Source organism: Orycteropus afer, unplaced genomic scaffold (genome assembly GCF_000298275.1).
Source record: "Orycteropus afer afer isolate SDZICR_OR568_19922 unplaced genomic scaffold, OryAfe1.0 scaffold00010, whole genome shotgun sequence".
Lineage (NCBI taxonomy): Eukaryota > Metazoa > Chordata > Mammalia > Tubulidentata > Orycteropodidae > Orycteropus > Orycteropus afer.
Window position 1 is genome coordinate 3,192,349 of NW_006921597.1, and position 14,878 is coordinate 3,207,226.

The window sequence follows — 14,878 nt, forward strand, 5'->3', positions numbered from 1 at the left end:
CTTTTTTTTTTTTTTTCCTCCAAATGATTTTGAGTTTTGTTCCACATTGTTCTCCCTCTCTATCAAGGATCTCCTACATAGATACCCTTCCATGGGGATGTTAATGTCTTAACTTACACTTTTATTGGCCTTTGTCTTCTTGATGCCCTTTAAGACAGTACTTAATCCTAGGTACATCAGGGTAGTGTCCTGGCAGGCAGTCTGTCCAGAAACTCTTTTCATCTGTGCAGATTATTATAGATTCCAAAGATTGTTTGAGGTTTGTCCTGACTTTGAAGCTCATACGCCCACCTAGCCCACTGCCAGTGAGCTGGTTCCAATTCTTAGTTCTACTCAAGGAGTAGAACTGTCCCATAGGGTTCCCAGAGCTGTATATCCTTATAGAAGCAGACTACCTCATTTTTCTCATCAGGAGTGGCTGATGGGTTTGAACCACCAACACTTTGGTTAGCAGCTGAATGCTTTAATCACTTTGCCACCAGAACTCCTTTCATATACCTAGCACACCAAACTCACTGCCATCAAGTTGGATGCGACTCATAGCGACCCCTCCTTGGGTTTCCAAGGCAGTATCACTATGGAAGTAGATTGCTCAATCTTCCTTCCAAGTCATATACCTAGAGGCAGGCAAAAATGCAGCTATAGTGAGTTCTACTCAAAACAAACAAACAAACAACCACCACCACCACCACCACCATCCCCCAAAAAAACCTCACTGCCATGGGGTGGATTCCACCTCATAGGGACCCCCATTGGGTTTCCAAGGCTGCAAATCTTTACCAAAGCAAACTGCCTCATCTCTCTTCCCTGGAGCAGCTGGTGGGTGCGTTCGAATCACCAACCTTTTGTTTAATAGCCAAATGCCTTAATCACTACATGGAACTTTTACATTCTTGGCTTTAGGGATCAAACAAAAAAACTCAAACTCACTGCCTTCGAGTTGGTTCGGACTCATAGCGACCCCCTCCTTGGGTTTCCTAGGCAGTATGTCTACTGAAGTAGATTGTCCAGTCTTCCTTTCGAGGAGTGGCTGGTGGGTTTGAACCACCAGCCTTCTGGTTAGCAGTCAAATGCCTTAGGCACTACCCCACCAGAGCTCCTTTAGGGAACAGAAGTATGCGTGTTGTTGTTGTTATGTGCTGTGGTTGTGGTCAGACCAACTCATAGTGACCCCTCCTTGGGTTTCTGAGGTGATATCACTACGGAAGTAGATTGCCCAACCTTCCTTCCCAGGAGTCGCTGGTGGGTTTGAACCGCCAGCCTTCTGGTTAGCAGTCAACTGCCTTAGGCACTACGCTTACCAGAGCTCCTAAAGTATGCATATGTAGGTGAAATCAGGCTGTGCAAAGTTCTGTAGTTTACTAAACCCAAAGCTCTAATTCCTCACAACGGAGGAATTTAAGAGTTTATTAAGAGTTCTCCTCAAAGACATTTGAATGCCTTCAGGCTTAGGAGTAGGAGCTCTGATGGTGTAGTGGTTAAGGCATTTGGCTGTCAATTTAAAAATGTCCGTGGCTGCAATCAACAAGCAAGCGGCTCCCTGGGAGGATGAAGCAGTCTGTTTCCCATAAAGATTTACAGCCTCGGAAACCCTAGGGCCAATTTTACTCTGCCCAATAGCGTCGCTAAGAGTCGGATATAACTTTCTGGTAGTGGGTTTATTATTATTATTATTACTGCAGAGAGCAGCACTCCCATATACACTGTCGACTCTTGCTCAAAGAAGCTGTTGTAGTGTATGTCCACCCTCCCTGCCCCCAAAATAGTCTACCTGAGCCTGAAAGAGAAGTTGGTGATGGTAATCTACTCTCAGGCGTCGACAGTCTTGAAAAAGCCCCCTTTTCTTTTTGGTTAACCAGCTGCATTCACGTGGCATTTGCTGGACTTTTTCTCAGGTGACTGCTCTGTGCCTTCTCCTGATTTCGTTTCTAAAAATGGGCAAATCGCCCAGGGGTGCGAAACCCAACCCCCTTCCTCCAACATTCGAGGGGGGAAGCACTTAATCTTCTCTTTTCTGGATTACTCAACGGTCGAGGAAGGGGTAGAACATGGGGGGGGGTCGCACTTTAAAACCCGCCCTACGTGCCCCCTTTGTTTATCACCCTCGCCCTTCCCCCATCAACCCTGAGGTTTTTTAATCCAGGCCACGGAAGGGTAGGCAGAGAAGGTGGGGCGGGAGCAGGCGGCGCGCAGCGGTACCTAGTGGCTCCAGCCTGAGTACGTGGCACTGCCCGTAGGGACAGGGGGAGGAGATTCGGCTTTCTCCTCCCCAAGGGAAGGCTGGGGTCATTCTGATAGGGCGGGAGGACGTATCCTTGGTGCGGTCTTTTGGTGGATCCGTACAGATGAAGGCGGCCAGGCAGTGGTTAGCGTCAGACCTGCAATTCACTCTCCACTGTGAGCCAGGTCAGCTTTCCAGTCCGCAGAGCAGTGTCCGGATTTGGGGACGCCACTCCGCATGCGCAGAGCTGGGAGCCAGTCTCCGGGACTACAGCTCCCAGAGGAACTGCACAGTGGCCGCAGGCGCGGAGCCGCTGACGCCATCTTGAAATCTGAACCTCAATCTCCGAACCTTTGCGTCAGCCGCGGGAGGCCGCTACTGAACCTGGGACCCAGCGGGCTAAAAGGGGAGGACGTTGAGGACGCGGCGGCTGGCGGGTGACACGGCTGTCGGAGACATGGCAGGTTCCGAGCGCAGCCTGTGCTGCTGTCACTCAGCATCCCCGTGAGTTGTTTCTGCTCCCGCCCCCTCCCCGAGGGGCGGAGCTGACCACTGTGGTACCCAGAGCCGGCGCGCGGGTGGCGGAGCTGCTCCCTGCAGAGTGGAGACCCTCCCGGCTGTGCCATGCCTGCGGGAGACCACCGAGGCGGGAAACCAAGCGCAACCTAGAACGACTGAGTGATCACGGAGCAGCTGCCACCTCAAGGAAGCTCGGTGGCACCCGCTAGAAGGGAAAGATGAAGGAGATTTGCAGAATCTGTGCCCGGGAGCTGTGTGGAAACCAGCGGCGCTGGATCTTCCACACAGCGTCTAAGCTCAACCTACAGGTTCTGCTTTCTCACGTTTTGGGCAAGGATGTCTCCCGCGATGGCAAAGCCGAGTTTGCTTGCAGCAAGTGTGCTTTTATGCTTGATCGGATCTATAGATTCGACACTGTTATTGCCCGGATCGAAGCCCTTTCTATTGAGCGCTTGCAGAAGCTGCTGCTGGAAAAGGATCGCCTCAAGTTCTGCATTGCCAGCATGTATCGGAAGAATAACGATGACTCTGGCGCGGAAACCAAGGCGGGGAACGGGACGGTTGACATTTCCGGCTTACCCGATGTCCGATACTCCGCACTGCTCCAGGAAGACTTTGCTTATTCGGGGTTTGAGTGTTGGGTAGAAAATGAGGATCAGCTTCAGGAGCCACACAGCTGCCATACTTCGGAAGGCCCTGGAAACCGACCCAGGAGGTGCCGTGGTTGTGCAGCTTTGCGGGTTGCTGATTCTGACTATGAAGCCATTTGTAAGGTGCCTCGAAAGGTGGCCAAAAGTATCTCCTGTGGCCCTTCTACCAGGTGGTCTGCCAGCATTTGCACAGAAGAACCAGCTTTGTCTGAGGTTGGACAACCGGATTTAACAAGCACAAAGGGACCCCCAGATGGAGAAAGCATGGAGGAAGGAACTCCGGGTTCCTCTGTGGAATCTTTGGATGCAAGTGTACAGGCTAGTCCTCCACAACAGAAGGATGAGGAAGCTGAGAGAAGTGTAAAGGAACTTGTAAAGTGTGACTGTTGTTCAGATGAACAGGCTCCACAGCATCTGTGTAACCACAAGCTGGAGCTAGCTCTTAGCATGATTAAAGGTCTTGATTATAAGCCCATCCAGAGCCCCCGGGGGAGCAAACTTCCTATTCCAGTGAAATCCAGCCCACCTGGATCCAAGCCTGGCCATATCATGACAGATGGAGGTAGTTCCAGTTTCCTTAACAGATCTTTGAAACCCCTTTACAAGACACCTGTAAATTATCCCTTGGAGATTTCAGACCTGCAGGAGCTGTGGGATGATCTCTGTGAAGATTATCTGCCACTCCGGGTCCAGGTATATAAAATGGCTACATAGTGCCTTTCTGATTATATAGCTGGTGGGCATTAGGCTTCATGTGATTTCTAAGTGGAGGTTAATAATATTCTACAACTGAGAAAATTAATCATTGAACCCATTTTGCTGCATCTTCACCCTCAGATCATTTGCTTCTAACAGTTCTCCTTGTAACATTATCTATTGGCCTTCCTGTTGATTATCAACATTTTTAAGATAAAAGATTCTCAATTCACTTTAACTCTATAAAAAGAAGACATTCAACCTTGTAACAGACACTGGAAATGTTTCCACATACTTTTTTTTTTTTTTTTTAAGATTTATAGATGTTTTGGCCCATTGGTTTTCTATAAGAAACGTAAAGCTTTCTATCCCCAAATATGTTTCAAAATGATTAGAGCAGAGGGTAAAGGTTTGGGGAAAACTTATTACTCCATCAGCAAGGTATTGTAAAATCTGGTCAGGAGTTATTGTAATTAATGGATCATTTGAATACTAATGATGGCTTATTCCCAAAAGAGACTTGGAATTAAATATTGGCATTTAAAATGTTAAGGCAAATATTTTTGTCTTGCCAGTTTGTAGAGCTCTAATGGGAAATGTTTGCCATGCAGAAAGAATCCACTCATTGTGTGATAGGAAAGTTTCATTACTCCCTTTTGAATTTCTTAATGACTTAGAGAATGGCAGTTGATCTTCATATCTCCCCACCCAATTGTTTTCATTACCCATCTTTTAAATTCAGCTGTAACAGAGACCTGACAAATGCTATAGTGTTTCTATAGCAATGGTGAATGCTATGTTCAAGTTACTTTGTGAAACATTTTGATACATGCCACCTGATACAAATTCTTTACTTATTCCATTACAAAGGTTGACAATCTAGAAGGCATTTTTGAAAAGCCTTGTACTGGTCAACACCATCCCAGAAACTTAAAGTTTGTTTACAAATGAAATTGTTGGTCATTGTCACTTGAAATTTTTTTGAAAAGTAGTTCATGATGATTATATGCATGTATAAACCAAACTGACTGCCATTGAGTCGATTCTGACTCATAGCAACCCCCGTTGGATTTCCAAGGCTGTGAATCTTTACAGAAGCAGATTGCCATGTCTTGCTCCTGTGGAGCAGTTGGTGGGTTTGAACTGCAGACCCTCAAGTGAGCAGCCAAATGCCTTACGCACTATGCCACTAGAGCTCCATGTATTTTTATTATATATATATATAAGGAGTCTGGTGGCATAGTGCCTAAGGCATTTGACTGCTAACCAGAAGGGTGGTGGTTCAAACCCATCAGCCACTCTGTGGAAAGAAGACTGGCAATCTATTTCTATATTAGTAAAGATTTATTGCCTTAGAAACCCAACAGGGATTGCTATGAGTTGGAATCGACTCCGTGGTAGTGAGTTTGTTTTGTTTTTTATATATATCTATATATAATTTTTATTACAGTGGAAACTTAAGCAGAAAATGGGAGAAAGTTTTAAAATTTTTGTAAAAGTATCAGGCACAGTATGTATTTTGAGAAAACATAAAAGTTTAAAAATGAGTTTTCATTTGTATAAAATGCTTATTGTTGTTGTTTGCCATCGAGTCGGCAGCCTTCTGGTTAGCAGTCAAGTGCCTTAGCCACTATGCTACCAGAGCTCCTAAATGCTTATTAGTACATCTAATACTTGTGTTGGGAGCTCTGGTGGCATAGTGCCTAAGGCATTTTACTGCTAACCAGAAGACTGGCAGTTCAAATCCACCAGCCACTCCTCAGAAGGAAGGTTGAGCAATCTACTTCCTATAGAAATACTGCTTCGGAAACCCAAGGAGGGGTCACTATGAGTCGGATCCAAATCGAAGGCAGTGAGTTTGCTTTTTTTGGTGTTTGGAGTACTTGTGTTCTTCTTTTCTCTTGCTTCCTTTCCTTTCAATGAAGCCTCACAACGAAATTTGGTCTTTGTAGCTGTTTCTGTAACCAGACATAGATGTCACAAATTAAACGTAATGCATTCACATTAATTAGATTCTAAAAGTAGTCTGTACAGGGTGGATGGGAAATAAGCTTTTGTTTCCTCTCCAATATGACCCTTATTGTAGAAAAGAAAAACTTGGAAAATTATAGGCAAAACAAGAGGAGCTTTTTTTCCCCCTTCCATATTTAGTTAAATTAATTTAAAATACTGTCTTTTGGGGTTCTGAATCATCAAAATTTAGGGTTGGAAGAATTTTTAAAGATCATCTCATTTACAGTAATCTTTCAGTATGAGATATGGAAAGCTCATGGCTTAAATAACTTAGCCAGATAGAGCCAAAGATTCCTAACTCTCAAGTAAAACTTCCTGTTCTGTGTATTACACCATGCTGACTGAAAAATGAATCTTTATTTTAAACCAAGAGCCCTCTCTATAACCTGAGAATTCTTTTCTGTGAGGAAAATTGTCATGCACATAAACTGATAACTGTACTTTTAGGTCTAATACTTCAACTTCCCTGAATTTGGACATTAGAAAATTAGAGCTTGAAAAACTATGGTATATGACCCTTCTGTTGTCACCTGGCTTACATATTTTACTGTTTTAGAACACCACCACCACCAACAACAACAAAAAATCAGAAGGAGGGAGAAAATAGAATTCAGCTGGAAGAATCATGGTATTTAATTACTGTGCCATTTTCTCCAGTCATTAAGAAGGAGGGAGAAAATAGATAGATTGCGCTCAAAGTGAGTATAAAATAAAATGTGTGTTTTTGACACTGAACTGTTGTTTAAGTCAGGTTGACTTTTAAGCTCTTTAAGGGCTCTTGTGCTTTATGGCAAAACAAGAGCTAAGTAGGACAAAGGCAGACTGGTGTTTGTCAGTTTCTGTGAACACATGGAAAGAATAGAAATCATGTAAATTATTTTTGGTGGTTCTCCTTTTAGTTCCTGGAAAGGAAAAGGCCTGAAATACATTTTTTTTCTTTAATTAAATTCTGCTACAAATATGGAGAAAACCTCTTCTAAATAGAGTTTCGTAAGATCATTGTGATTCCTTTGTTTAATCTTGCACTTCCCCCATGCTATGCACCATTAAATATTACCATCATGATTTACTTCCCTTCCCTTTCTCTTTTTTCTTCTTCCTTATTTTAAAGGAAAAATAAAATCAACAGTGTAGTGGTCTTGTTTACTAATTTTCTGACATTATACAAATTGATTTATTTGCCTTTTATGGAATTTATATCTGAGGACCCAACGCTGTTCATGTAGCTAACAAAAGATTTAAAGCCTTATTCTAGCTGGTAATTTCCTTCCTTATAGTCTGTCTCTGGTAGTGTAGTGCCTAAGGCACTTGACTGCTACCCAGAAGGCTGGCGGTTCAAACCCACCAGCCACTTTTCAGAAGGAAGATTGGGCAATCTATTTCCATAGCAATACCGCCTCGGAAACCCAAGGAGGGGTCGCTATGAGTCGGGTCCGACTTGACGGCACCTAACAACAACAACAATAGTCTCTCTGAGCTAGAAAAGCTGTTATAGGAGGGGTATGCTCTCTTGTCATCATCGTCATTGTTGTTAGGTGCCGTCAAGTCAGCTCTGACTCATAGTGACCCAATGTACAACAGAACAAAACAGTTCCCAGTCATGCACCATCCTCACAATCTTTGCTATATTTGAGCCCATCATTGCACCCACTGTGCCAGTCCATCTTGTTGAGGGTCTTCCCCTTTTTTTGCTGACCCTCCACTTTAACAAGCATGATATCCTTCTCTAGGGAATGGTTCCTTCTGACAACATGACCAAAGTAGGTGAGATAAAGTCTGGTCTTTCTCACTTCCAAGGAGCATTCTGGCTGCACTTCTTCCAGGACAGATTTGTTCGTTCTTTTGACAGTCCATATAGTATTTTCAGTATTCTTCAACAACACTATAATTCAAAGCCATCAACTCTTCTTTGTCCTTCTTTATTCATTGTCCAGTTTTCATGTAAATGTGAGGTTATTGAAAATACCATGGCTTGGGTTAGGTACACATTAGTCTTCAAAGTCACATCTTTATTCAATACTTTCAAAAGGTCTTTTACAACAGATTTCCCCAGTGCAATAAAATGTGTGACTTCTTGACTGCTGCTTCCATGTGCTTTCTTAGTAAACAGCAGTTCAGAGAGCTCTGGGCCTTGTGCCCTTCCCTTTCTATCTAAGTAAAAGGTCTTTGCGTCAAGCCTTGCAGTGCCCAGGTATGCTCGTTTGTGATTATGGCAGGTTTATCCCACTCATGGCTTAGCTACGCTCTCTAGATCAGACCCTTTTGGAAGATGTAAGAGTTAGGTGCTCATTAAACTACAACAGTTTGACATCTATGACACACTGTTGTGAGGAGTAGGAGAGTGCCAAGAAAAACACTGTTAACCAGAGGAACTAAATAACTGACTTGGCCTCAGCCCACAGGTCTTACATTATGCAACATTAGACCTAGAAGCAGTTTTTTTTTTTTTTTTTTCTGATGGTGGAAAGGATTTGACCTAATTCTGAGTGACAATAATGAACCAAACCTACTGCCATTGAGTCGATTCCAACTCACAGTGACCCCTGTTGGGTTTCCAAGGCTGTAAATCATTACAGAAGCAGACAACCCATATATCTTCTGTGGAGCAGCTGGTGGGTTTGAACAACTGACCTTTTGGTTAGCAGCCGAATGCCTTAACCAATAGGCCACCAGAGCTCCTTCTGACTCAACATATAATTTAAGATTATATTATTACAACATGATTTTAGTAGCTGATAGTGTGAAGATTAACTGTGACTCAGCCAAATCAAGTATTACTGATTTCAGACTCTAACAAATCTTCATGGCAGTGATTGCTTCAAGTATTTGGTACTTTACAAGAATTCACGATTTAGGAGAACTTGCTAAGTTCTCTTTTGGCAGACTGTTATCTGAAAAAACATTTTTTAGAGAGGTAAAATAATAAAGTATTAAGAATAAAGAAGAAATAATCATCTTCCAGTTTTTAGGTTGATACATTACATTTACAGAATTATGTTTCCTTTAACTATTCATGCCAGGATAGGGTTAGATGAGACCAGATACATTACGTACTTTCCTATGCTTTGGCTTTTGAGGTTGTTACTGAATAAACACACGCGTACACACACACACACACACACACACACACACTATATATGTTCTATCTATCCATCCATCTATCTAAGTGATAAGTCTTATTTCTAAGAGAGCCATTAAAGGATTAGGTATGGGAATTAGGAGATAGGCTGGTTTTATTTTTATCATTTTTGTTCATCCATGAAACCAAGAACTTTTGGACCCTACAAAGTTGCAGGGGTTTATGGCATTATGGTAGGCAGTGGGCTTATGATGATGAGAGAGACATTACTAACTTAAGTGGATTCAGCTTACTTGGATCTTTTTCCAGATTTTTTGGGTAATCTTGGGCAGGTTACTTACCATCCCTAGGTCTCCATTTGCTGATACGTACAGTGGGATTGGACCAAATGGTTAGTATATAAAGTTTCCTTTACAGCTCTAAGATTCTTTGGTATAAAGTGAGTAAATAAGTAAACTCAAAGCTTAGGTTTCCAAGGTGGTAAATCTTTATGGAAGTAGATTACCCCATCTTCCTTCTGCAGAACAGCTGGTGGGTTTGAACCACCAACCTTCTGATTAGCAGTCAAATGCCTTAGGCACTGCTCCACCAATAGTAGATGTTATCGACAAGTTATTTTACACTGAAGAAGAAGCCAAATTTTATAGAGAATATTTTGTCACTAACCTGCTGCCATCCAGTCAATTCCAACTCATAGCAACCCTATAGGACAGAGTAGAACTGCCTCCCATAGGGTTTCCAAGATTGTAAATCTTTACGGGAGCAGACTGCCTCATCTTTCTCCAGCAGATGATGGAGAAATGATAGATATCTCAGAGTTGTTGTAAGTATCTATTAAAATAGTTACCTTTTTCTACTCTTGGGACCTCTGATGGCATAGTGCCTAAGGTAATTTGACTGCTAACCAGAAGGCTGGTGGTTCAAACCCACCAGCCACTCCTCAGAAGGAAGATTGGGCAATCTACTTCCATAGTGATATCGCCTCGGAAAACCAAGGAGGAGTCGCTATAAGTTGGGTCCGACTCTATGGCAGTGAGTTTGGTTTGTTTTTTTCTTGCTCTGTGACAGAATTCACATCGCTTCAGTAGTGAAGCTCCTTGTTATATCCACAACAAAGATCTTACATAATTTTTCTAGGAATCATTATCCTTGCTTCTTTTCTTTTTCTCTCTCTTTTCCTCTACTTTCACCTTGTTCACTTTCAAGTCCTATTGACTCTACCAAAAAAAAAGCCCACTGCTATCAAGTTGATTCTGACTCATAGTGATCCCCATTGGGTTTCTGAGGTGGTAAATCTTTATGGAAGCAGTTTACCCTTTTTCCTTCCATGGAGCAGTCTAATGCCTTAGGCACTGTGTCACCAGAGCTCCTCATCAACTCTATAGTACTTTCAAAACATATCCCAAATCTGTTCATTTCTCGTCCCCTGTGTTGCTATCACTATAACCCCGCCCATTGTTATCTCCCCCCTAGCTGGCAGTTCAAACCCACCAGCCACTCCTTGGAAGGAAGGTTGGGCAATCTACTTCTGTAGTGATACCATCCCGGAAACCCAAAGTGGGGTCTCTGTGAGTTGAGTCCGACTCACCGGCACATAACAACAACAAGACTACTATTGCAGTCTTCATGCTTCTCCTGATGGTCCCCAACAATCAATTGACCACAGAGCAGCAAAGAGATTTTTTTAAAATGTAAATAGCACTGGATTACTTTTCTGTTAAAAATACTGAAGTTCAGTATCATTTCAATGAGAATAAAATTCAACTTTGTTAACCCAGGCTTACAGAAGCTGTCTGTGGTCTGGTCGCTTCGTACCCATGTTACCGTGTGTTACTCTCCCTTTGCGCATTATGCTCTCACCCTGTGCTATCCAGTAAGGTAGCCACTAGCCTTGTGTGGCTGTTGAGCACTTGAAACGTGGCTAGTCTGCGTTGAGATGTGATGTGAATGGAAAATACTACCCAAATTTTAAAAACTTAGTATGAAAAAGGAATGTAAAATACTTAGTTAATAATTTTTAGTATTGGATGTATTAGGTTAAATAAAATATTTCATTAAAATTAATTTGACCTATTTTTACTTTTTTCAATGAAACTACTAGAAAATTTAAGAAGAAGTGTGTAGTTTGTGTTATATTTCTACTGTTGTTATGTGCTGTCGAGTTGGACCCGACTCATAGTGACCCCTCCTTGGGTTTCCAAGGCAGTATCACTATGAGTCGGGGCCGACTCGACGGCACATAACAACAACAACAATCACTATGGAAGTAGATTGCCCCATCTTCCTTCTGAGGAGTGGCCGGTGGGTTTGAACAGCCAGCCTTCTGTAAATATTTTTTTCCTGCTAGTCTGCAGCCTTCTGGTTAGCAGTCAAGTGCCTTAGGCACTAAGCTACCAGAGCTCTAAAAAGTGCTTTTCTAGCCACAGAGGCCTTTCTCTTCCCAAGTTCTTATAAATTTTAGGGCTTTTCCTTTAGCAGTACTTCTGCCTGTATTGTTCTGTTGATCTTTGAAGGACTCACTCTTTGTCATTCAGATCTGTATTTAAAAGCTACCTTTTAGAGACCTCCTTCTATCAATTGATTTAAGGTAACTTAACCATTAACTCTCTCTTATGCTTTCCCGTTTTACTGCATAGTGCCTGTCACGATCTGATATTTTGTGTATTTCCTTGTTTTCTTTATTGCCCAGTTCCCCACTTCAACCCCCACAAAACCTAAATTCCAAGAGCAGAGACCTTGTTTATCCTGCATAGTACTGTATCCCCAGAACAATGTCTAGCACATAGGTGGTCTTCAACAGATGTGTATTGAGTAAATGGGTAAGTGAATGAAGGAAATTAGTGTTATACAGCTACTAGCAAGTACTACTCATTCTGTAGTAGCCATAACAAAAGCCAGTGGGTAAGCATCACTCTGTTTAAAAATAAGCAGTGAGAGCTAGACTCTAGGGAATAACTGAAATGGTCTATCAACTCACCATAATTTTCATGATGATTTCTTTTCATCCCCTCTCATGTATCTCTTTGTAACTGAGAATATTTCTTGATACCTTTATGATTCCTTTGCTTTTTAGAATTATGAAATTTAACCTACAAAATAGTATAGCAGGTGCCAAGGGGGCAAGGAGGCTGCATCTTCTGACCTCCTCTAACTGCACAAGAGGAAGACAGAATTACCATCAGTAGTAGCCCAAGGCCTATCCCTGTGAGGCCAGACATGCTGCCTCCCTCCAGCTCTTTCACCAACCCTGACACTAACTGTTCCTCTCACAGCACCCCCTCCCCCACCTCTCTGCTGGGTTCAGTAATTTGCTGCAGTGGCCACACAGAACTCACAGATTATGGGGTTTATTAGGGAAGAAACAGGCTACAACTCAAGTTCAGAAATGCACTCAGTCTCTCACAGCCGGCTGCTGTCTCTCAGCTGACGGTCCCTCTCTCAGTCTCTCAAGAGCATGTTTCTCTCAGCAGCATGTCTTTCTCAGCCAGCAGACAAAGAGACTTCTTCTGTCTCCAGAAGGGCTCCTTTTGAGTTTGGCAGAGTGACCACTAACCAGTCCTAACATCAGAATTCTGTACACCTGAGAGAGTGAACTTCCCAGAAGATTGCTTCATGCTTGTTCAACAGAAATATCCCAGGTGGATAACTTTAGCAATCAGGAGCTACTCATTTGCTCACGGCAAATCCACTGCAGAGTTTACAAAGACTTATGGCTAGAAAAGCAACACTATGTAATTTACTGCACTACAGCAGGGGGAAAAAAATGAGCTTAGAAACTACAAGTTTGGTTTAAATTTCAGATCCACCACACACATCGGCCTTATATTGGCCAATATATATATTGGCTCTAGTTTCTTTGTTCATAAAATATGAAAAATCATACCTTCCTTATAGCATGATTTTGTGAAGATGAAGTGAGAACTTTTATGTAGCCCCCTAAGGAAGTATTTAGTAAATATTTTTTCCTGCTAGTCTGCAGAATTTACTAGATGTTCAGAAATGGCTGCAGACTTAAAAATAAGATAACAAATCCAGGTTTGTCTAGAATAGACTCAGGTTACACTGGTTGTTTTGATACAATTTTAATAGCATCTTTCCAATTCTTCAGAGTAGCTTGGCTTTAGTGATAAATTACATAAAGATGATAGGGTTAGAAGTCAGCATTTTGCATCCATTCTCCCTGCATTTCTCTCTTGTTTCTTCTACCTAGAATACCTTTCCTTTATCTGTCATAGCTACCTGTGGAAATTCTCTCTCTCTTTCTCTCTATTTGGGCCCAGCTTAAATTCTGTCTTTTCTAAGAAGACTCTTCCTATTAAATTGAATGTTTTCTTATATATTTTCATGATATGACTACTTCCTCAGTAGATTAAGACTTTTTGGAGCCAGGACCATGTATTAGTCACCACGGTATTCTTCATATTGCCTTACAGAATACTTTGTACATTATAGTACTTAATAGATGTTAGAAAATTGATAAATAGCAACTGGATAAATTAAATAAAAGAGATTTTTTTTTCTGAAATCTTTACACTTCCAGTTGGTTGCTTGCAGGGAGAGATTTAAGGTAAGCTGTAGCCTTACTGCTTAGAAGATAATCAAATTTTGAAAGGGTGAAAGAAAGGAAAAAATGAATGGTAATTGACTTTTTTATTGTTCCTAATGAGTTTGTGTTTTTTCTTAATTGGAGTGTGTGTGTTTGTGTGAATAGAGTTGAAGGAGAGATGGAATTTAATGGCACAGTGAATTCCTAAAGTTTTATTTTAGTGCTGTTAGCTCATAATATTATATAGAGTTCAATAAAACCAGAAACCAAACTTAGTATCATTGAGTCGGATCTGACTCATAGCGACCCCTCTTTGAGTTTCTGAGGCAGTATCACTACAGAAGTAGATTGTCCAACCTTTCTTCTGAGGATTGGCTGATAGATTTGAGCCACCAGCCTTCTGGTTAACAGTCAAATGGCTTAGGCACTACACCACCAGAGATCCCACAGAGTTCAATAAGTTTATCTTAATATGATTGTTTTTCTCATATATCAATAATAGGCATTTTTCCCCCTGAATTTCTCTGGTGAATTGATATTCCTATAAAAGTATTCCTTTCCATACCACAATGGGTTATTTATATAGGCATGTGCTGTAAATCTACTTAAATAGGCATCTGTATTTTTGAATTTAATTTTTCATTTTGAAATAATCTCAAACTTATAGTAGAATTGTAAGAGAAGCACATAAAACTCCCATATATCCTTTACTTGGACTCACCAGTTGTTAATATTTTACTCCATTTGTTTTATCGATCCCATTTTCCATATAAAGCTCTCTGGTAGTGCAGTGCCTAAGGCATTTGACCACTAACCAGAAGGTAGGGAGTTCAAACCCACCAGCCGCTCCGTGGAAGGAAAATGGAGCAATCTGCTTTCATAAAGATTTACCACCTTGGAAACCCAGTGGGGCTCACTATGAGTCAGAATTGAGTCGATGGCAGTGAGTTTGGTTTGTTTTGGTTATTCTCTATATGGACACATTATTTTTTTCCCTGGAAGCACTTGAGAATTAGTTGCAGATGTTATTCCCCTTTACTCTAAATACTTCAGCATATATTTCCTAAGGATGAGAACATCTCTTACATAACTGTAGTGTAATTACCAAATCTAGGAAATTTAGTAATGATGAAACATTATAATCTAATACAGAG

The 14,878-nt window shown here is 41.7% G+C and overlaps 1 protein-coding gene across 1 annotated transcript in view; it reads left to right on the forward strand.

Annotated features, from left to right (window-relative positions):
• LOC103203440 (myomegalin-like) overlaps positions 1-14,878 on the forward strand; it is a 286,474-nt gene that overhangs the window by 192,266 nt on the left and 79,330 nt on the right. The gene's annotated exons all lie outside the window — the stretch shown is intronic.